We start from the raw sequence: 23,378 nt of genomic DNA on the forward strand, positions 1-23,378 counted from the left end.
GCAAGATTGCTTCTTCTGTCTGAGCTTGTATAGTGCTCCAGTAATTTAATTCAGACCCACCCTGAATGGGTGGGGCAACACCTCCATGGAAATTATCCAACCAAGGGTCTTGTCCACAGTTGATTGAATCACATCTCCATGGAAACACCCAAAGGATTCCAAAATCTAATCAACACTTATATGTCTGCCCACACAAGATTTCATCAAAGATAATGGTGTTTTGAGGGACATAATACATCAAACTGGCAAATCATGTAACCCTTCTGCTGAAAATTCTTAAATGGCTTCTTCTTCAATTAAGTCTAAAACCCAAAAGACTTTGCAAATGGCCTTCAAGCCTCTACAATCTTCTCCTATTTCCTCTCTGACCTTATATCCTTGTACTCTCTCTCTCTCACGTACTCTGCTCTAGCCACACTTACCTCTTTGCTGTTTACTTCCACCTTAGGGTTTTGATTTTTGTATTTGTTATTTCTTCTACCTAGAATGCTTTGCTTCCAGGGGCTCTTTCTCCTTATTTGCTCCTTCCACTTCCTTATAGATATTTTCTAAATGTTGGCTTCTCAGAGAAAGCCTTCTTTGGCTATCCTGTTTAAATAGCACCCCCTGCCACTACTTATATGCTTCCCTACTATCTTAATCCATATGATTTATCACCATCTGTCATACCTTATTTACTCATTCATTCATTCATTCATACATTCATTCATTTTAAAAAGTGTGGAATTCCATCTCTTTCATTCCTTTATCAGATGGTATATGACATATAGTAGTATCTTGATAAATATTTATTTAATTAATAAATACATGAAGAGGTAAATAAGGTCTGAAACATTTTGGTTATAACATAATAAGAAGCATTGTTAGCTAAACTTTTCCCAAGCCTAAACAAAACATTCAGATATGTTTCTAGGAAATTGACTCTCAATATTTTAAATGCATTTTCTCATTTACATATACAGTACTCCTATCTAGAGTTTGATTCATTCAGAATTTTTTTTTCTGTGAAAGGAGAAGTATAGAAGTATAAAGTAACTGACCTTGGGGCTATTCTGCAGAATATGGATCAATTCTTATCACTCTAATGTTCAAACTTTACCAATGATGACAACAGCAAACACCAACATCAAATGTTCATTGAGCACTTACAATGTGCCAAATCCTGTTGAAGGCATTTATGTTTAATTTTTTACTATTATCAAAAGAATGTCTGCATGTGGAATAACAAATCAAAAGAAGAAAGAAAAGAAGAAAAATGTCAAATGATACTACAGGGTTTAAAATGGAATCTACTGCTTTCCTTCTGTACCCTCCTCTCCTGACTTTGAAGTCCACCTCCCCAGATACAACTACTTTCAACTGTTTGGGCAGTTTCTTCAGGTATTTATCTCCATATTTTAAAATCACAAGCTTATACTTCAATATCTTGAATTTTCACTTTTAAACATTATTTATTGACTTTCTACCTTGGAAGATGAGGTTTTAACTTTCTTATGATACCTCTCCCATCTTCCAATCCTTTCCTTATGATTATTTCAAAGCTTTTGAAAAATTCAGTTTCAACATTTGCTTCATTGTGATCATTTAAATATTATTTACAGCTGAAATTTCTTATGGAACTTTTGATTCTGCTTGGAGTTTATAATTGCTTCACTTTTTAAAAACTTAGTATTCTATGTATACATTACTAATTCTTTCTTCAAACTCTTTAAAAAACTATAAAACTCCTCTCAGTTCAGTCAAACACATTAGGTTATCTACCAGCAACTTTTTTGTTTTTGCTCTTCTAGGAAACTAGACCCCTCTGTCCTCCTGTTCCTGTTTGAGTGGGCTTCTCTCCAGGCCACTACGCAGCCACCATTTGAGACTTTTTATGTTTCCTATGTTTTCCTCTTTTTTGTTTTAATTTCTGTTTTGGTTGGGCCATATCGACATGTGCTTCCTGATAAACGGCGTATGGGAGGTAGAGTTTTTAAGGCTGTATGTATCTTAACATGTCTTTATTCTAGTTTCATACTCGACTGTATTAGTTAGGGTTCTGTAGGGAAACAGAATCAACAAGAGGTATCTATAAATATAAGATTTATAAAAGTGTCTCACGCAACTGTGGGTATGCACGAGTCCAAATTCTGTAGGGCAGGCAGCAAACTGGCAACTCCAATGAAGATGTTCAATGAACTCCTCAGTAAACAAACTGGCAACTTCAATGAATGTGTCCAATGAACTCCTCAGGAAATGAGCTGGCAACTTCAACGAACTCCTCAGGAAACACTTTGCTGGTCAGCTGAAGAAGAAGTGAAGGTCCTCTATCTGTCTCGCTTAAAAGTCTTCAACAGATTGATTGGATTAAATCCAGCCAACTGTATTCTCTCATTGTGGAAGACATACCCTTCACTGATGTCATCAGTCACAGCTGCAGCCAATTGACTGATGATTTAATAAACCACCTGTTGGTTTATTAACCAGCCACAAACATCCTCATGGCAATGGTTAGACCAGTGCTTGCTTGACCAGACAGCTGGGTACCATCACCTGGCCAAGTTGACACATGAACCTAACCATCACATTGACTGATAGTTTTTGGGGGTTTAGAGTTCAAGTATGGAAATTATTTTCTGCTCAGATTTTTATTTTTACATCATTGCTTTATTGTGTTCTCACTTTCACTGCTGCTATTGAGATGTCAGATGTCATTCTTTTTACTAATCCTTTGAATGTGGCCTGTTTTATTTTCCTCTCTGAAAATGTTTAGGATCTCTTTAAACGTGATGTCCTAAAATCTCAATATGTTTTGATAATTTATTTTTAATTTATTATGCTGGGCACTCCATAGGCCCTCTCAATATGGGAATTCATGTTTGGCTATTTTGGAAATTTTTCTGGAAAGATTTCTTTAACAATTTCTACCCTGATGTTTTCTCCATTCTCATTTTATGAAACTATTATTAGTAAGATATTGAATTTTCTGGTTTTTTAAATCTCTCCTTTCCTGTTTTCCATCTATTCTATTTCCTAAAATATTGCCTCAACTTTATCTTTCTACCTTTTATTTTTTTCAATTTCTGCTATCATATTTTTAATTATTAAGTGTTCTTACATGGATTCTGGAATCAGACTGCATGGGTTCACAACTCATCTCCACTGTGTGATCTCAGGAAAGTTTCTTAACTTCTCTGTGCCTGTTTCCTTGTCTGTAAAATGAGGATAACAGTACTTACTTCATAGGACTGTAATGATGATAAAATGGCTTAATATTTCTAAAGCTCTTAGAACAGTGCCTGGCACAAAAAAGTTCTACATAGTGTTAAATAAACACAATAAACAAAGAGCACCCTGTCCTTGTTACATGGATGCAATACCTCTGCCTATTTCTCTGGGAGCATTATTCCTTTATGCAATGTTTCTAGGTTTGTTTGTTTTGTTCTTTGTTCCCATCTCTGACTGTCTTGTTAAAAGCACTTCTCTAATGTCTGGTGATTTTTTTGCTGTACATTCATATTTAAGATGAAAGTCCATATAAAACCAACTGAAAGCTGTGCATATGTATATTTGTTTTCTATTGCTGCTAAAATAAATTGTCACAATTTAGTGGCTTAAAACAACACCAGTTTGCCATCTTACAATTCTGGAGGTCAGAAGTCTGAAACTGGCCTCACTGGGCTAAAAGCAAGGTGTCAGCAGGGCTGTGTTCCTTCTGGAGGCTCCAGGGAAGAACACTCTTTCTTGCCTTTTCTGCCTTCCCTTGGCTTGTGGCCACATTCCTTCTACTGCAAAGTCAGCAGCATAGCATCTTCTCTGATTCTGCCCCACCCTTCCACTACTAAGGATCCTGTGGTTGCCTTGAACCCACCTGGATAATCCAGAGTAATCTCCTTATCTCCAATTTTGCTGATTAAAAATCTTACTTCCCTTTTACACATCCCAGGAATTAGGACATAGACATTTCGGGGGGCCATTTTCTGCCTACCACAACAGATATCCATAATTCTTTGAGTATTTTCTTTTTTTTTTTCTGGAAAAATAATATATTCCAGGTTCATTGTATACCTTCCCTGCCCCAGCCCTCGAATTAGCCATTTCTCTGTCTATTGCCTCATTTAATCTTCAAAACAGCAGCAATGGTAGATGTTATCATTATTCATATTTGAGTCATAAGGAAATGTGACATATAACAAGGTTAATCAGCCAGCCTGCAGGCACCCAGCTGTAAAGAGGCTGAAAGAGGAAAGGGGTTGAAATTCACTCGTATCTGGCCTCATGCTTGTGCTCCTAACCATAGACCATGTGTGCTGGTTTGGATATAATATGTCCCCCAGAAAAGCCATATTCTTTAATGCAATCTTGTGGGGGCAGACTGATTAGTCTGTTGATTAGGGTAGTATCTTAGAACCTCTGACTGAATTATTTCCATGGAGGTGTGGACCCTGCCTATTCAGGGTGGGTCTTAATTAGATCACTGGAGTACTTTAAAGGGAGCTCACACAGAGAGTGGAGAGGACAAAAAAGCCCCAAGAGAAGTTGAGAGAGATATTTTAGAGACAGCTGTTGACAGCTGATGCTTAGAGATGCTTGGAGATGCACAAAGAAGGATGTTTCAAGATGCTAGCCCAGAGTTTGTCCTGGAGAAGCTAAGAGAGGACCCCCAGACACTTAGAGAGAAATGCCCTAGGGATAAAGAAGCAAGGACGCAGAGGAGCTGAGAGGGGGGAGCTAAGACAGAAGCCCAGAGACATTTTGGAGAAAGCCATTTTGAAACACAGGAGTAAAGGACCAACAGACACTAGCCACGTGCCTTCCCGGCTGACAGAGATTCTGGATACCATCAGCTCTTCTCCAATGAAGGTATCCTCTTGTTGATACTTTTTATGGCCTTAGAACTATAAATTTGTAACCTAATAAATCCCCTTTGTAAAACCCAATCCATTTCTGGTATTATGCTTAATGGGAGAATTAGCAAACCAGAACACCATGCAACTGCTCTGGACAGGATGGAAACCTCAACTTTCCTGACATTTCAAAGTATTATTCTGGGGAATAGAATCTATACTTACTATTAAGCAGTACATATACATACTTTACACAGACTGATTGTTAAGGACATAATAACTGCTCAAGAATTGTTGCTTGAGATAGGTCAATGAACTGTGTTATAATACTATTTTATTATCTCTAAGCAAATGAAAGTCTACTGCTGAGCTGCATGTCTGAGATTAGTGCTCTAGCAATCAAATGTATACATTTTTATAATACAGCTCTAATAATTTAGCATTAATAACTGAGTTGGGTTCAAGCCATAAGCTTTAAGCAACTTGTTTGTTCATATTCTTGATCTGAAGTTAGTGATTAATTTGAAAATTTACTTGGATAATATTTCCTCCACAACTTAATTAATGATGTTGATTTTGGCATAGCATTTAATTTTGAACTTTTTGTGCATAGATGATGTCTGTGACTTAACAACATAGGCAATGCTTGAGCCCACTTTAACAGGAAACTCTTGGGATATTAACCACCATCCTCCCAACTAGTATTTATAATAGAAATAAGCCTTCACCATAAAGCCTCTCCAACAGGCCTTGTAACTATAATGGCACTAGCAGGTGCCACCAAAATAAAGAAGCCAGCCTCCCCATGAACAAGTAATAAATTGAAAAAAAAAAAAATCAATCACTCTACATTCTCAGTTCTGGCCCCAATGTCATCATTTCTTCCAGTGCCAGCAAGCTTGGGGTTTGTCAGTGCATTGTTAACAGGTTAAAGACCTTCAGATTATTTTTTAGAAGTGTACTAGACAATTGGCTCTTTTCTTCCCCACAATTGCCACTTTGGAATTGGCATGTAATTGCTGATGGGATTCACGGCCTGAGGGCAAGTCCTCTGGCCCTAAACAGTGGTGGGAAACTGCAGGAGTTTGCAGGGTGGGCTGGAGACTCAGGACGTGCTGTGCCATCTCTTCTGTGAGAGCCAAGAAAGGGCTGTTTATTCTTAGGGTCATGACGTCATCCAGACTGCCAGGGGTCCTCGGGGATTCAATTAGCCCCAGCACAGTTCCTGCTTGGTTTCTCTCTCCTCCTTCTAATGTGTGTGAACCATCCTTGGCAGCCTAGGACACCCAAGCTACTTCCTTCTGGTCTCCCTTTCTCTCCCCTTCTTACTCCCGTCCCTGTCCTCAGACCCTACACTTTCCCATGCTCTTCCTCACGGAAGCAATAAGGGCCAGTCAGAGTTCTTCTCCAGCTCCAGGCTGCAATACTAGGCAATCCATTTGGTTAAGAGAAACTTCTCTGAAGAAGCATTTGTGAGCCTGCCATGGAATTTCAACTGAGTCACTTGAAATAGGCATATGGGCTATGTTTCAGACTGCCATGATGTCACCCAGCTTTGCTTTGTTCCAGTGCTGCCCATGAAAACTCTTTTGGGTCACAGACAGTCAACCCCAAGTATCACTACAGTGCTGGGCCTCCAAAGTCTACCTGTTAGGATTTAGGTGCTGTAGTTGAGAATTATCTGGAGCAGTGCCTTTCAAACTTTAGTATGTGTAAGGAACCAGCTGGGGATGTTTTAAAGTGCCAATTCTGAATCTGTAGGTCTAAAACATGGGGCCAAGATCTGCATTTCTAACAAGCTCACATGTGAAGCAGATGCTGCTGGTCCATGGACCACACTTAGAGAAGCAGGGGCTAGAGTGAATGACTTGACTTGGGGAATTTTTGGAAATGTCCCATATTTTTCTTCTGGAGACCTGTGGAAATTGCCTCTGGTCTAGAGTGAAACATGCTCCTCTTTTTCCCTTGAATTCTTCTAGAACTTGTCTCTTCAGCCAAATCATTAAACTTATGACTAAATAGCCAATGGAAAAAAAGGTGTCTTTGGATGTACTTCATGTGTTTTCTTAATTATGACTGCTCCTTGTGACCATGGGTAAGTTGCAAATTAAGAAAAGAAAAACAAGAAAACCAACCACCCATGCACAGATAAAGATGAGTTAGTTTCCTTACATCACCTCCACATTAAATTTACAGCCACCTTCCTTGGATTTATGGATAATACGAATTAGGAGGAAAGTGATGTATATTTAAAAAAAAGCAAGAAATACTGAACTAAAAATTTTTATCTTCACGAATGAAAGTCTCCTTTTTCCCATTTTGTATGTTTCCAATTTCATGCTTATAGAGGAAGAAAATGTTTAAGACATCTTCTATCCTTCCTGACAGTTTAAACCATCCCTGGACAATAATCACCATAAGAAAGATAACAGACCTAAGTTGCTAAGAGAGTTCACCCAATTTAGGCCACAGCTTGGGTAAAACACCTGTAAGATACTAGCTGGTAATTTTAAAAATATATATTTATCAGTTTGACATGCATTTCCTGGGCATTTTCCTGTCATATATTTTCTTAATTCACCAGAAATGAAAGATTCTAACACATAGCTGAGACTTGGGAGACCAGTCCACACATCTTTAGGTAAATGTGCACACGTGTGTGTGTGTGTGTGTGTGTGTGTGTGTGTGTGTGTGTGTTGGGTGGTGGCAGTGGTGGCAGCTGATTGGTGTGGGAATGGTAGATGGTTGTGGGAGGACTGAAATAGCCCTGGGTTTGTCTGGTGTTCTAGTGCCAAAAGTCACTAAAGTTCTCTGAGCCTCAGTTTTCTCATCCATAAAATCTGCAGGAAAAGCAGTGCAGTTCACAGTTCAGTTATCTGTTTCTCATGTTTTGAAAGTCAAATGAAATGATGTATATAAATGCAATGATGTAGAAAGCAGTCTACACACCTAAGGCAAATTTTATTAAGGTAGGACCCAAAATCAGGCAACAGGACATCCCCAAATACTCCACCTGTGGCCTTACTCTTCCTCTAACAGTTAAATAAAATGGCTGTGCCCCCTTTCTACATATGGTGGGAGACCACACGCTCACTCCCCTCACAAGCTTCTCCACCTCTGGAGAGTCGCGAGGGACACACAATTCTTCTGGTCACCGCCTTCGCCAATTCCTCGTACCTACTGGATTCCTGGTTTCCCTCCCATCTTCACCTTCTGTGGCTGATCTTTTAACTCTGCCCCACACCATCCCTTTGGCTTTAGTTTTCCAAGACAATCATGTAGACAAAATGGTTGTGCGTTTCCTGTAGGTCTGCTGGTCAGGAAGAGGGTCTTTGTGGTATTCCCAGCAGAGCAGATACATTAAGTTAAATATTAGATGACAGTCCTGTTTGTAGACTTCTCTTGGAATTCTTGCCACACAGAATTTACCACAGAAATTTCCTTTCTTATCTATTTGTCCAGCTTTCGTTCTTCCTTTTTTTTCATCCCCTCATTCATATTTACCAATCCATCTTTTCTCTTCCCTCTCTATCTTGCCCTCCATATTTTGTTAAGCATAGTAAGGAGTTCCTCTCCCTCTTGCCTCTTGCCTCAGTCCACAATAAAGCACATTAGAAACACTTAGAAGGTTTCATCCTAAATCAAAGAACATCTCCAGCCCTCTTCCTTTAGTGCTGCATTGACCGATGGAGATATCACATGAACCACATATGCAATTTTATGTTTTCTAGTAGCCACATTAAAAAGTAAAAAGACAGAGATAAAATTAATTTTAATAATATATTCTAGTTAACCCAATAGATCCAAAATTTTATCAACATGTAATCAATGTGAAATATTAATGGAATATTTTACATTTATTTTTTCATGCTAAGTCTTCAGCATCTCAGTTTGAGCCAGTTAACATTTCAAGTGCTCTATAGCCGTAGGTGGCTAGTGGCTGCTGAATTGGTAGGGTAGTTGTAGCAGCACAAAGCACTGCTATAAACTTTGAAATTATGCCTATGACTTTAACATGGACCAGTTCAAGTATTAGGTACAAGTGGAAAGGAGTGATATAAACTTTCGCCTTCTCTTATCGTGAATTATTGCAGCCTTGCCTCTAAACATCTGAAAAGCCAGAGTCGGTTTTTTTAAGCAATTTTTTGCCTTCTCATTGCAAAGGGATTATTCTCAGGGATACAAACATACCAGCTCCCTATGCCAGCTGTTCTTTCTAATCCTAATTCAGATTTTGCCAGTCAGGTTGGGGAACCATTACTCTTTTCACTAGATAACTAGATAGATAGCCCTTGGTGAACTTCCCCTTGGACTCCTCTGATCCTCTCATGGTAAAGGCACATCCCGAAGAATCTCCATTTCTAAGAAGCTCCTGACCATTGTAGACTTATCTGCTTTGAACCTCTCTAACATGTTGCATCTAGGTCATAACCCCTAACTTCTAACTATTTTGTGTTTTGCATCTTACTATTTTTCAAATGCACTTACTCTTGTTTCTCCAGCTGGATTATAGGACACATCGTGGCTTAGAAGGATGATCTGGACTTGTGTTCTGGCTCTGTCACTTATAGGCTGTGTGTCCTTAGATAAATTACTTAGCCTCTCTGTGCCTCCATGAAACAGAAGATTAAATACAAGAATGTATTCAAAAGGTCTTCTCATTTGTAGATTCTTCAAAAATGATAGCTGATCTTTTACCTTTATTATCACTGATTTATTGAGTACCCATTGAAAGACAGGCACAGTTCTTAGTCCTGGGTTACAGATTTGGACAAGACAAGATTAGTATTAAATTTGTGGGAGTAAGGATCAGACCTTATATTTTTGTTTTATTTCACACTGCAAAATAGATTGCAGTGTACACCATAAGCACTTAATAGGTACCTGTTGTTTATGTAACAATATGGCTAAAATATAGATTAAAATGTCAAAGTAAATAAAATGGTGAGTGCAGTGTAGGTTTGGTATCTGGTGGCCGGGGTAAACTGGATTTACCTCTTTGGTTTCTTCCTCAAATGATGTTCTTCAGAGTTTCCATGGCTTGATTAGTGATAATATGTCATATTTTAAATGGTGTTTCGATAGCTCAAGATCAGATTTACTTTCCTGTAAGTTTCACTTGCATATCATTCTAGGTTGTTTTATTGTTTAGTCTTTATTGCCAATGGGCACTCAAAACATTGAAAATTACATGGAAGGGCTATGGAGCACAGGAAATTTTAGTACAGAAAATCTCTGTACATCAACTTGAATCTGCAGTTGTACCACCCCGTAATTACTTTCCTTGGTAATGCCATCTCTTTAAAATATACAGTATATGAATAAATACACATATGCATATGTACAGTACAGATATATTAGCAATCTGAATCTGCATAGTAGTTTGTTCTGTAAATTTACCCCTCTCTTTGTAAAGAAATCCCACTGAAACTTATTTAATACTATGTTCTTTCTCAGCTTAAGTACATGCCCCTTCTTTTTTCTTTCTCTTTGGCATTTAGTCCTTGCTAATTTCCCTCTCTTCTGCTACCTTGGAATGGAGTATGTTCTTAGTGAATTTCCTTTACATTTCCTTTTTTTTTTTACAGAGGAAAGTAGAGCAACTGTGTTTCCAACCTTTGTAAATAATTAAGGTCCTTGAGTCCTTGTATCATTCTGCTGCCCTCTGTTGTACCTTCTTGATTTCAATAATATTCTTTTCATATTAATGCGATCCATCTTGTAGGACTGCTCTCACTGCATTCCAAGTGGAGACTCTCCTCCAGCCCCCTACATTACAATGCAATAATTGTTGTTGACCTGCATTCCATAGCTGTGCAGCCACGATTTTCCATTTCTTATTCTTCAGCTGCTGGAATTTTCCCCTACTGCTTTGTCTTCCTACCCCGTCTTTATTGTCCAATGGCCCATAAAATCCCAACTTCTGGGGGTCATCCGCTCCTTCCCATCTGTCCTTGGTCACTAATAATCATGGCAAAAGGCAATCGCTTACCTAAGAAACTGTGCTTGCTTAAGATAAAAATAGGCTCAAGAAGTTTTTGGAGATATTCAGACAAGGGAGAGTCCTAATGAACTCACGAGGGGAAGTCAGAGGCAAATTGCTAACATGTCCAGGGTGCGTCAAAGGAAGCAATGGTTGTATACAAAGAGGCCACGGCCTGTAGGTGCTATTGCCAGAAACGAACACCGCCCCCAGTGGACCTATTCCGTGAGCTGCTGTGGCTCTCCCTATGCTTCTCTCTGACCCACTTTAAGGCTTTAAGGCTTCCAGTTCTTCCCTCATCTCTAGCGCACCCAGTTCCTGATTTCCTTCTTGGATTACCAGAACATTCTTCTTTCTGCCCTCCAACACAGAATTTCATCCCACTTCCAAATTATTCTCCACATGGCTGACAGTCAATTCTCATGCCTGCCTCTAGGATCCTTGTACTCCAAGACTTAATCGTGTGACGTTCACGGCTCTAATCAATACAGGCGATCCTCATTATCCACAGGTTCCGTATCTGCGACTTCGCCTACTTGTGAGAATTTATTTGTAACCCTAAAATCAATACTCGGGGTACTCTCATTCAGGGACATGCGCAGTTTGGCGAAAAACTTGCCATCTGATGAGCGTGTTCCCAGCTGAGACTGAACAAGGCAGCGTTCTGCCTTCTTGTTTCAGCTCTCACACTACATGCAAGTGTCCTTTACGGGGGATAACTGGTGCCATGCTTTCGGCACTTTTTGTGCTTTTCCTTGGTAATTTCACTGTTTAAAATAGCCCGCAAGCTGAGTGCTGACGTGCTGTCTAGAGCTCCTACGTGCAAGAAGACTGTGATGTGCCTTGCGGAGAAAATACTTGTGTTAGATAAGCTTTGTTCAGGCATGAGTTAAAGTGCCGCTGCGTCTGAGTTTGATGTAATGAATCAACTATATATACTGCATGAAGTGTCTTTCTTCAAACAGAAACATCCTTAACACAAGGTTATGTATTGATTGGTTGAGGAAAATGTCATCGGAGGCTCACAGGAACCTCACCCTGTTTTCCCCTAGGAGCAACTATTCAGTATTCACTAATTCAGAGCTACCAGAAACTTTCTATAACATCAGTACTACAAATAATTTGGTGACTGTGAATCCCAGCTCAGTAGACTTTGAAGGCCTCCAGCAACTTGAAGTGAACTTGCCTCTTTGGAGGGATCTGACACCGCTCCTCTGCCTATATAGCTGGGTCTGCTTTTTTGTCACCCAGCTACTTCTGCTAGACTTGGTCCTTCCTCACATTTGGTCCCCTTCTTCCCCTCCCCTGTGATTTCAAATGCATGTTTTAACATCTTTCTAGCATCTTTCAAATCTTACTTCTCCATCTCTTTAAATTAATAATTAAATTAAAATTCTAAACTTCTAAAATTTTGCTTAAATAACTACACCAGTCACCAACATTATACTCATCCTGTGTTTTTCTCTAATAGAATCATGCAATATGGTAAATGTAAATATTTGTTTAAAACCATACATCCATGTTGGAAATAATCATATTCATTTTAGATGTTGTGCCAGTTTGAATGTATTATGTCCCCCCAAATGCCATTATCTTTGATGTAATCTTGTGTGGGCAGACTTATCAGTGTTAATTAGATTGTAATTCTTTGAGTGTTTCCATGGAGATGTGCCCCACCTAACTGTGGGTGATGAGTCTAATTGGATAATTTCCATGGAGGTGTTGGCCCACCCATTTAGGGCGGGTCTAAATTAAATCACTGGAGCCATATAAATGAGCTGACAAACAAATGAAGGAACTCAGTGCAGCTGTGAGTGAACTTCTGAAGAGGAGCTACAGCCAAGAGGGACACTTTGAAGAAAGCACAGGAGCTGCAGATGAGAGACACTTTGAAGATGACTGTTGAAAGCTGACTCTTGCTCCAGAGAAGCTAAGAGAGAACAAACACCCCAAGTGCACTTAAGAGTGAAATTTTTGAGGAACTGCTGCCTATAAAGGAATGTCCTGGGAGAAAGCCATTTTGAAACCAGAACTTTGGAGCAGACGCCAGCCATGTTCCTTCCCAGCTAACAGAAATTTTCTGAACACCATTGACCATCCTCCAGTAAAGTTACCTGATTGTTGATGTGTTACCTTGGACACTTAATGGCCTTAAGACTGTAACTGTGTAACCAAATAAACCCCCTTTTTTAAAAGCCAATCCATCGCTGGTGTTTTGCATTCTGGAAGCATTAGTAAACTAGAACAGATGTGTATATTCATTTCAGAAGTGCCAAAGCAGCTGGGAGTTTGAGGCAGTTTTATCAACCATAGTCAGATAATTGATCAATGTGGTTTCAAAGATCAAGAAAACTCTAATGACTTGTAATATCTTGGTTAGTAAATTGTTAATTTTTGTAACAAATATGAAACTACCAGAAATATCTGGATAGGAAGCACTTAAGTCTTTATACCAATGATCTGTAAGGGATTTTTTGCATGTGTGTATACACATGTATGTGCATGTGTGTGTGTGCTAGGAGTATCAAAATGAGCTAGACAAGATTTTAAAAGACACACATATTTGAAACCTCTGTTCCAGTTTGCTAGAGCTGCCGTTATGTAATATAGCAGAAATGGATTGGTGTTTATAAAGGGGGTTTTATTTGGCTACAAAGTTACAGTCCTAAGGTCATAAAAGTGTCCCAACTAAGGAATCAGCAATAGGATACCTCCACTGAAGAAAGGCCAGTGGCATCTGGAACACCTCTGTCAGCTGGGAAGGCACATAGCTGGACTCTTCTTCCTTTGCTCCCAGGTTGTGTTTCAAAATGGGATTCTCCAAAATGTCTCATGGTTTATCTCTCTTGGAGAGTTTTGTCCTCTCTTAGCTTCTCGGGAACAAAATCTTGGCTAATATCTCCAATGCATCAGCAAAAGTCTGCTTTCAAGGGCTGTCTCCAAAATGTCTCTCTCAGCTACAGCACTGAGCTCCTTCTGTCTGTGTGCTCTTATAGGACTCCAGTGATTTAATTAAGACCCACACTGAATGGGTGGGGTAACACCTCCTTAGAAATAATCTAATCAAAGGTATTACCCACATTTGGGTGAGTCACATCTCCATGGAAACACTCAATCAAGAGGTCACACCCCTAAACAGAGAGATTAATCAGTCTGCCTGCACAAGATTGCATTAAAGAATGTGGCTTTTTCTGGGGGACATAATATATCCAAACCAGCACAACCCCCTTTTCTTCAAACAGGTTTGGGTTGACCTTTGATGAACCTTCTTGATTTCAATGATATTCTTGTCTTGCTGATGATGGGTTTGCTTGCATGGTTTCCCAGATGGAGCTATCCCCTAGATCCCCCACAAAAACATGATCATACTCTCTGAACTGCATTTCGTGGCTTCCCAGGCAGGATTCCAAGGGTGTAAAGTAAGGCAATATTTTAATGTCATTTATGCAGCACTCCCTTTCCCTCCCCTCACTTCCTGCCTTTGATTTTAAACAAAGGTTTTTAAAGGGGAATATTCGTAACTCTTGTGATTTTGTGGTGAGGAAAAGCTCTCATGCCCTACTGGTGAGAATGAAAGTGGTTCCAAGCTTTCCGAAGGGCATTTTGCCAATACATGTCAAGAGCCTGTTTTTCCTCTTGTAGAAACCTATCAGGAAACCAGAAATATAAAAGTTTTCTTGCAATGATGTTGGACTGTATACAAATGACTGGATTATGGTTATATTGTTTATGGGACATGGTATAATCCTTCTTTGATACTCTTAGGCACCATTTGGGAGTGTTGTGTCCAGAAAGCAGAAGTTCCATAATAGCTTTTCAGGTACAGATAGGACCTTACAACTTTTTTGAAAGTAGAAAAACTGCCATCTAAAAATCCCACAAAGTTTCTGCTTCTAAGATGGAAAATTCAAATTCCCTTTGGGGGATTATTCAGTTCGGTTGTTGAGTGAACTCATGAAATGTAGGTGGCCTCTTACCAATCCTGGACTATCCACCTCTGGATTTCGTTTACATGAGAGAATAACAAACTTCTCTCTTATTTAAGGCACTGCTATATCCAGTTTCTGTTATTAGCAGCTAAACGTAATTCCTAGCTGATGCAGGGAACTTGCATGATAGTTACAAGCTGGCAGAGTTTAGGGCATGAAATTATAATAATAATATTCCAAAATTAGTTTTTATTTTTCTTATGAATTTGCTATGGTTTAAGTGTGTGTTGTTTTAGATAAGCAATAACAATAAATATTAGTATGACAATTTACAGTTTGCAAAGCATGTTCACAGATCTGATTTTATTGGCTCATTGTAAGGGTTTAGTTGAAAGTAAACTTAACGGAGTTACTTGAGGTTCTAGTCCTGGATCTGGCACTAACTAGTCCTATGAACTTGGGTGAGTACAGTACAGATGCAAATATTCCATTTTAAAAAGGCAAAAACTGCAGTGCAATGAGGTTAATAGTTTTTCCAAAGCCCTTGGATTTGCTGAGATCAAAAAACTCCAGCCTTAAAACTTCATCCTTGCAACTGTAATTCTGATCTCAGCCAACTACTGACTTCTCCCACCTCATGTGCCCTAACCACCAACAAATTGTTCTCTTCTTTTGCATTCTGGATATGAGGAGCTAAGACTATATGAGAAAGTAGTAGGCTAAAAGAGGGGGTGGGAAAACGGACTGCTAGACAAAGAGGCCCTATGTTTCAAGAAAAATGGCAGAGAGTGTATGCATTTGTGGAAAGGAACATTATTTCTATGGATTTAATATGAATGTAACTTGCTTCACTCCTTTATTTACCTGCTGGGATCCCTTATGCATTTGGGTTTGAATTCCTACACTACATGAGCTTGAAGGATCCAGGTAGCTCAAATGACTATCACATAGGAGAGAAGTCTTTGTTAATATTAGAAAATGAGTTGAACAGAATAGACCATCCAAAATATCTACTCACACCTGGATTGAAAGATGAAACTTCTTTAATATTTCATCTTATACATAATATTTGATCCTATAAGTAATGAATCCTATAAGTAATATTCTTAAGCAATAGACACCTCCTTGAGTTGAACTTGTAAGGTATAACTAAAAAAACATTTAGGTAAAGTCTGTAGATCTGTGCTATCCCATATACTAGCCATTTGACACATTTGGCTATTACAATTTCAACTTGAACTCATTTAAACGAAAGAAAATTAAAAATTCAAGTCCTTGGTCGCACTAGCCACATTTCAAATGCTCAGTGGTCATGTATGCTTAGTGGCAGCCATATTGGACAACTCAGATTATAGAACATTTCCATCACCACAGAAAGTTCTACCGGACAATGCTCCCCTACATATCCTAGGTATATAATACAATCCCATTAAAAACCATGCCCTCCTGTGCTTGTCTCCCAGTAGGAGGGATATGAAGTACTTCTTCCCCAAGGGTGAGAAATTTACCCAAATCTGGGAAAGGAGTAGATTCAAAATATCTCCAGGCTACTCTCATATTTATTTCCCCACTTCAGTGTCCCACTGAGAATCACTATTTCTGAAAGTTTGTAGAGTTGTGGTTCTCAATCTTAACTGCACCTTGGAATCTCCTGGGAGTTTTAAAAAATATCAATGCCTTGGCCCCAATCCTAGCAATTCTGATTTAACTGGGTGTTGGGATTTTTCAAAGGCTTCCCAGTGGATTCAAATGGACAACCAAGATGGAAAGCCACTGTTCTAGGTTTAGTCTTTGGTAGTTAGATTATCACTTGGTTGATCCCATTAGGATATTATGAATAAGGAGCTTGTGGTGGATTCTATTGTGTACCCTATTGTAGACGTGTTCTTTGTCTTGATCCACATTCTTCTGGGTGTGGACCCATCATAAATAACATCTTCAAGATGTTACTTCAGTTCAGATGTGGTCCAACTGAATCAGGCTGGGCTTTAACCTGTATTACTGGAGGCATTTATAAGTAGAGTGAAAGTCAGATAGAAAGAAGTCATAGGGAGCAGCCAGAAGCTGGAAGTCAACGGAACCCAGAAGAGAAAGGAGAAGGCACTGCCATATACATTGTCATGTGACAGAAAAGCCAAGGGCCAAGGATCACTGGCAGCCATCCCCAAAACACCAGAATCTTATGGGAGAAAGCATCACTTCGCTGATGCACCAATTTTGTACTCTGTCCTCAAAAATGTAAGCCAATAAATTCTTATTGTTTAAGCCAACCCATTGTATATTTGTTTTAGCAGCTAGGAAACTAAAACAAGGTCATATTTTACTTCCAGGAACATCTCATGATGGCTTCTTTCTAAACTGCTTTTTTTTAAAAAAAAATCATGATTTATAGTTACTTTAATTTGAGGTCACCAGAAAATAGGATTCATGATTTGATTATCCAAAATTATTGTTGAAATGCATAAATTTTCCAATTGAAAATCCTTCCAATGACTTCCTGTTTCTTTTAGGATAAAGCAACAAGTTATACATCCTCCTTAGTCCTTGCTTCAATCTCTACCTTGCAGCTCGTGTTCAATTCCTTAAACTTGCCATGGTCTCTCTTGTTTCTGGGACTTCGCATGTACCATTCCCTCTTCTGGAGGACTTTTTTCTCTAATCCTTGTCTTCCTGCCCACCCCCCCTTATTCTCCCCATTCTCCTGGCCTTTAGGTCTTAGTTTCAAATTCCTTCTTCAGGGAAGACTTCTCTGGCACAGATTCACAATAATACTCACTAAACATTCCAGGTGATCCCCCATATTTGCTAGCCTCTTTACAGTTAGACAGAGGTATGTGACATTTCTAGCCAATGAAAAGAGAGTGAGAAGGGCTCGTGGTGATTCCATGAGCCAGTGAATGCTCATGTTTGATTCTCCAGTCTTCCTGCCCCTCTGTGATGATAAATGTTATTCCAGATGGCAGACTCTCTTTCAGCCTGAGCGCCTGGCTGAGCATGTGGAGTGCAGAGCCCTGGGTTCGATATGGAGTACAGGTGAGGAAAAAAAAAACATTGTTGTGTTAAGTTTTGGTAGCTACTTTGTTACTATAGCACATGCTAATTAACCTGACTAATACAGACATGTTTTCTTTTGTGCTCCCTTTGTAACCTTTATTTCCTCTTTATAACCCTTATTAAATCTCTAACAGCTCTTTAATGTGGATCTTTCCTTTTGGGCTGGCAGCTCCATGTGGGCAAGAATGACACCTAGTTTTTTCATCATTAAATCTCCAGCACCTAGTACAGTAATTGACAAGTATTGGTTGAATAATACACATTTGATGAATGAGTGAATGAGAGATAGACATGCTAGCTGGTTACTTCTTATTCATTGTCAGTGTGTATAGAAGCACTGTATTTATAGTATATAGTCAAATCCCGTTATTATGAAAATTTCAGAGAATATAAGGGTGAGACATTACAAATCAGGATAAATTCAAAGAGCTGGAACTGGAAGGAAACTTAGATATCTTCTAATTCAGGGTATCTCTAAGTGAGGTCAAAAAGAACATCTACTGGGGGTATTTGTTCTAAATACCTCGTGCAACAAACGGGCTCAGTTGAAGAAGACTCTATTGTCTGCATTGTCACTTATTGTCACAGAGGGGAAAGGGGACCTGACAATCAAACATGAGCTTTTACTGGCTCATGGAATTGCCACATGCTATTTCTATTCACCTTTCTTTGGATGGTTCTTACCTTGGCCAGAGGAAATACAAAGTTCTGGTGACGGGCCCTCGATATGTGCATTTTTATCAGGAACCTCAGGAAGTTTTTTGCATTCTGGAGTTTGAGAACCACTGACCTAGTTCAACAAATGAGTAAAGGCACACCAAATGATTTTCCCATGACTCATGCTACCTTCCTCACTGCTCTGTGGGGACTGGTAACTAATAGTGATAGTATTATCATGAAATAATTTCCAGGAAATAATTCCACCATGGATTCATATGTAGCCATACCTCCAGGTGGTGTTACAGAATTCTTCACAGTTGGGAAGCAGAATGGATAAAAGTACCCCCTCTGGAGTCACAGTGCCTGGTTTTCAATCCCAGCTCTACCACTTCTAGATGTGTAAACTTAAATTAGTCTCTTAACCTCCCTGGGCTTCAAATTCCTCATCTGTGAAATGGGGATAACAACTGCGTCTATCTCTTATGAGTATTTTAAGGATTAAATGAGATAATATGCATAAAGCAGTGTTCAATAGATCTTGGCCACTGTTTTAGTGATTATTGGCTTGCATCCCATGCTTTTTCCAATATATTGGAATACTTATTATTTTAAAGAGATTTTTAGTAGCGGTATCTGTCCATGGGAAACAATTCATAAAAACAAATTCATAGTAGTGAAATGGCCTTGATCAGATTATCTTTTATGGTACATGAGACCTTGCTTAAGTAACCTAAACATATAAAATGCATATTTAAGCAGAAGATACTTAATAGGTGATTTGTTTACAAATACAATTCTTCATTTTTAAGAAAAGATTTCTATGATATTCATTTGAATAAAAGGTTCCCACTGTATATTTAAAATATGACTTGGTATACCAAAAAATGTGTTCAAATGAAACTTTTCAGAGATGTGCTTATTGAACACATGAAAAAATTCTTCATTGTTCCCCTCTTAAGACTGCCCGTTTGCCAGCAAAGCATTAGGGCATGAATTAGTTGCATGGTGTGCATTTGGAGGTCTGAGTTTAGAAAAGGCATAAACATTTAGAATCATAGAGTCATTAGCATCAGAAGAACATGAAGAGAGCATCACTTCCAGTGATTCCCAAGTCTCCATACAGGGATTTTGCCAGCCTGTGACAAAATCTTCACTGGTCCATTGGGTACAAAGAGAAAAAAATAAGGATAATGCAATTAGGTTTCCCTAAATTTCTTTAAATTAAGGGCTATTTTTATTCTGATATTATGTCTTCTTATTTTAGGGGGTTAAAATTTCTTATCTTTCATGAAATGTTGATGGAAATCACAAGGCTATAAATATTGCTATCTTTTAATTTCCTTACCCAATAAAATAAAACATTGGCCCTTCTACATAAGACCCTATGCTAATTTTTAAATTGTATTTTCAAAGTTTAGGAATAACTAAAATCCAACCTTGATTTTAAAGGAGATCTCAGTGATCAGAGAAAATAAATTACCTGTTCTACTCTCCAAGCTGGGATTCAAATCCCTGCCCTCCAGGTGCCAAGTACTGTGTGCTCTCTTGAGACACTTTCTTATCCCTCTGCCTTCTAATGTTCCAGCCTTTCAGCCTGTCTTTTCTTAGTCATCTTGTTCTGATAAGATTTGTATTTATGACCTATTGCTAGGGATTTGCTTCCAGTGTGTAATAGCATTTCCTTTTATACGACTACCTTTTTGTTCCTTTTATAAACATAAACTTGTTTATTTAGTACCTAATCGGGCTGTTAGGACTAAGAGGTTATTTATTCATTTACTATAATGAAAAGATCCATTGCAACTTGCTTTTTCTTATGAATCATAAAGAATTTTGCCTTTTTATCTCAAATAATGCCTCAACCTGAGAGGCTGAGGAGGGAGCTGAGGGTAAATTTTGAGCCCAAGAGAAGTTATAAATCATTATATGGGACGTTGATGGACATAGAAAGGTGTTTGTAATAGAATCCTTTCTTCGTTTCTTAAAGACTAGCCTCCTTTCTCTTTTTTAAAAGTAGACAACTGCATAGATTAAAAATTAAAGCAAAATTCTTTTTGTTGGGTCTCCACAGAATACAGACTTTCACCCTTGTAAATGCCATGTGTGACTCTCTGCAGCAAACAACGCTACTTTTGTATAGGCTGATGTCTTTCGTTGTTTCTTTTCTTTCCTTCTTTCTTTTCTTTTCTTTTCTTTCTTTCTTTCTTTCTTTCTTTCTTTCTTTCTTTCTTTCTCTTTCTTTCTTTCTCTTTCTTTCTTTCTTTCTTTCTTTCTTTCTTTCTTTCTTTCTTTCTTTCTTTCTTTCTTCTTTCTGTCTTTCTTTCTAAGCAAAAAAAATTGGAAACATATCTGAGAGTGAATCTTTGTATGGAGAAATTACAAGGTTGGAGGAGGGTGGAGTTGGAACCGACCATCAACCTGGTCATGATCAGGAAAATGAGGATTTTTACAGAGCTCTCTTTGTATGACTAACTGAAGTTAGATTATTCTATCCAAATGGGCAGGCTTGACATGCTTTCTGCAATGTCTTTCTGAGCCCCAGAGCCAGATGGAGGTCAGTGCTCCAGCTCAAGTTTCATAAAAGAGCTCATGGCCATTCCATGGTGCTGCTCTATTGGTTTTTTCTATTCACCCTCTCTGGTTTTGATTTTCTTCTTTTTTCCTTTTCAGTGTGGAAAAAGTTCTTTTCAAAGGGCTCCCCATAATTCCTGGTAGCCATTTGTGCAGTTGTGAAGATTTTTTTTTTTTAACTTTAAATGGTTGTATATGTCCATCGTGTCATTCCTTTCCTGATTTGCATGCTCCTGTTTATTTTATAACTAGGCTATATGTGAGAATATGTGTGTATTCATAAATGGTCAAATGTACATGTGTGTATGTATATAGAAATTTCTGTTTTATATATATTTATTTTTCTGTGCTATATTTCTATATTTGTATAGTTCTGCACTTAATACAGATTTATTTTTATGCTCTATGTGTTTGCTTATATAAAGAAATTTTTGAAAGCATAGAAATAAAAACATGAATAACATAAAATATATCTACTCATATATTTGAAATTCCATAATATCTTTCTTATGGAAAAAGCCTGAGTAAACTTTCTCAAATAAATACCTTTATAGATAGATAAATAAATAAAATATGGATTTAATTAACAAGCAAAAAAGGAGGGAAATACCTTCTGGAAAATAGTATATAATAAACCAGGGAAGTGGAACAGCATCGTGTGCTCAGCCTGCTATTAACATGGCATATTTATACATCCTATATGCTTTCTTAGCCAACCCAGCTAAGCTCGTGGGCTGGACATAATTAGCATCTTTTCTGAATGTAGTGAACTGTCCTGTACTACTGTTGTAAATGAATGATGGGGAGGTATGCTTGCTATAAATTGTAAATTTAGAAAAAAAATTATATATATATATATATATATATATATATATATATATATATATATATATATGTCCTGGTTCTAGGCAGTCCTACTGTGACCTGATTTCTTTTTTCTTTCTCCCCTCTTTTGTATTTTTAACTTGAAAAATGCCTCTATTATTACCTGTGGTAGGCTCTGAACACACGCTATTTTGTTGATTGCCCTGCCCTCAGAGACTGCACATTTAAATTCCATTTGCTGCAGCAGCTCCAACACAGGGATGTCAAGACAGCATTGTTTGGAGGTGACAGGCCCCTCTAAAGAGAACTCCCCAGTCACCTCCCTTAGCAGTGGTCTGGATAAAGCCACAGGACAATTGGAGAGGCACGCACAGGAAAACCAAAAAAACAGAGCAAGATTCTTTCCCTCTTATTTTTCTTACAAAAGAGATAAAGAAGGCAATGAGAATATGTTGATATTTGATGAATTGGTTCTATTCAGAGGCATGCTATCATTTTAATGTCCTTTTTTTTCCCCCCTGAAAATGCACCCACAGTCTCTGAATTCCCATTAACGCAAAGTTCAGATAAAGCTGATGAAAAGCATGTGCCATCTTGATAGTTGCCATGGCAGATGGCGCCAGCCTTTATGCTTTTATCAGTATCAGTATCAGAACACACTTTGTGTTCCAAGCTGAGATAAAAATCATTGAAGCCATACCTGCAAGAAGCAGTGCCACACTGCAGGCCCCACCGTGCCGCATCTTGATGTAACTGTCGGCATAAAAGCCGTGCATGACATACACTTGTGGTTCATTAGTTCAGTGGTGCTGACCAGATTTTGCAAACTTTGAGGATGACAGTTTATGTGAAGAGCTGCTCCACTCTTCACTATGTTTCCTCACCACTTGTCCCCTGGGAACATGTGGGGAAGCATGTCACCAGTGACCATTCCTGCTACCCTGCGGGAAGTCCTGTGCGAGGCACCCAACATTGACCTTGAGAACCCAGAGCAGTGGGAAAAGGAAGGAGCCATCTGAACACTTTCAGCTGAGTATGGCTAGGGCCCTGAAAGGGCATCTGCAACTTCCTTTAACCAGTGTCTTACAAGATCGTGATGCCTGCTCTTCTTTCTACCTCCCCCTTTCCCAGCTGCTGCTGCAAAGTGTCACATGTTGGTGATGCAAAACTGAACCCTGCACCATCTTGACACTCTTGGCCTCACTCCAAGTTCCGCAGCCTCCTGCATGCTGGCCCAATGGGTCCTTGTTCCTTTCCAAGGCCCCAGAGATGTGACTTCAGAAAGTTAATGCTTTTCTCCAGCTCTTTGGTGTACATTTCCAAACATATTGACAGATTCTCCCCCACTACTTGCTTCCCCCCTCTTTAGTTATGTGTGCAGTTATTTTTGGTAACATTGTTGCTTGATAAATAGAGGGGTTGTGAGATCTTAAGTTATTATGCAAGTGTTAACGACACAGCCTGGTACACCATTTGGCTGGTGTATGGGGGGAGATGAACACTAACAAAGAGGAGGAGGGCAACAGAGTT

Source organism: Choloepus didactylus, chromosome 1 (assembly GCF_015220235.1).
Source record: "Choloepus didactylus isolate mChoDid1 chromosome 1, mChoDid1.pri, whole genome shotgun sequence".
Taxonomy (NCBI): Eukaryota; Metazoa; Chordata; class Mammalia; order Pilosa; family Megalonychidae; genus Choloepus; species Choloepus didactylus.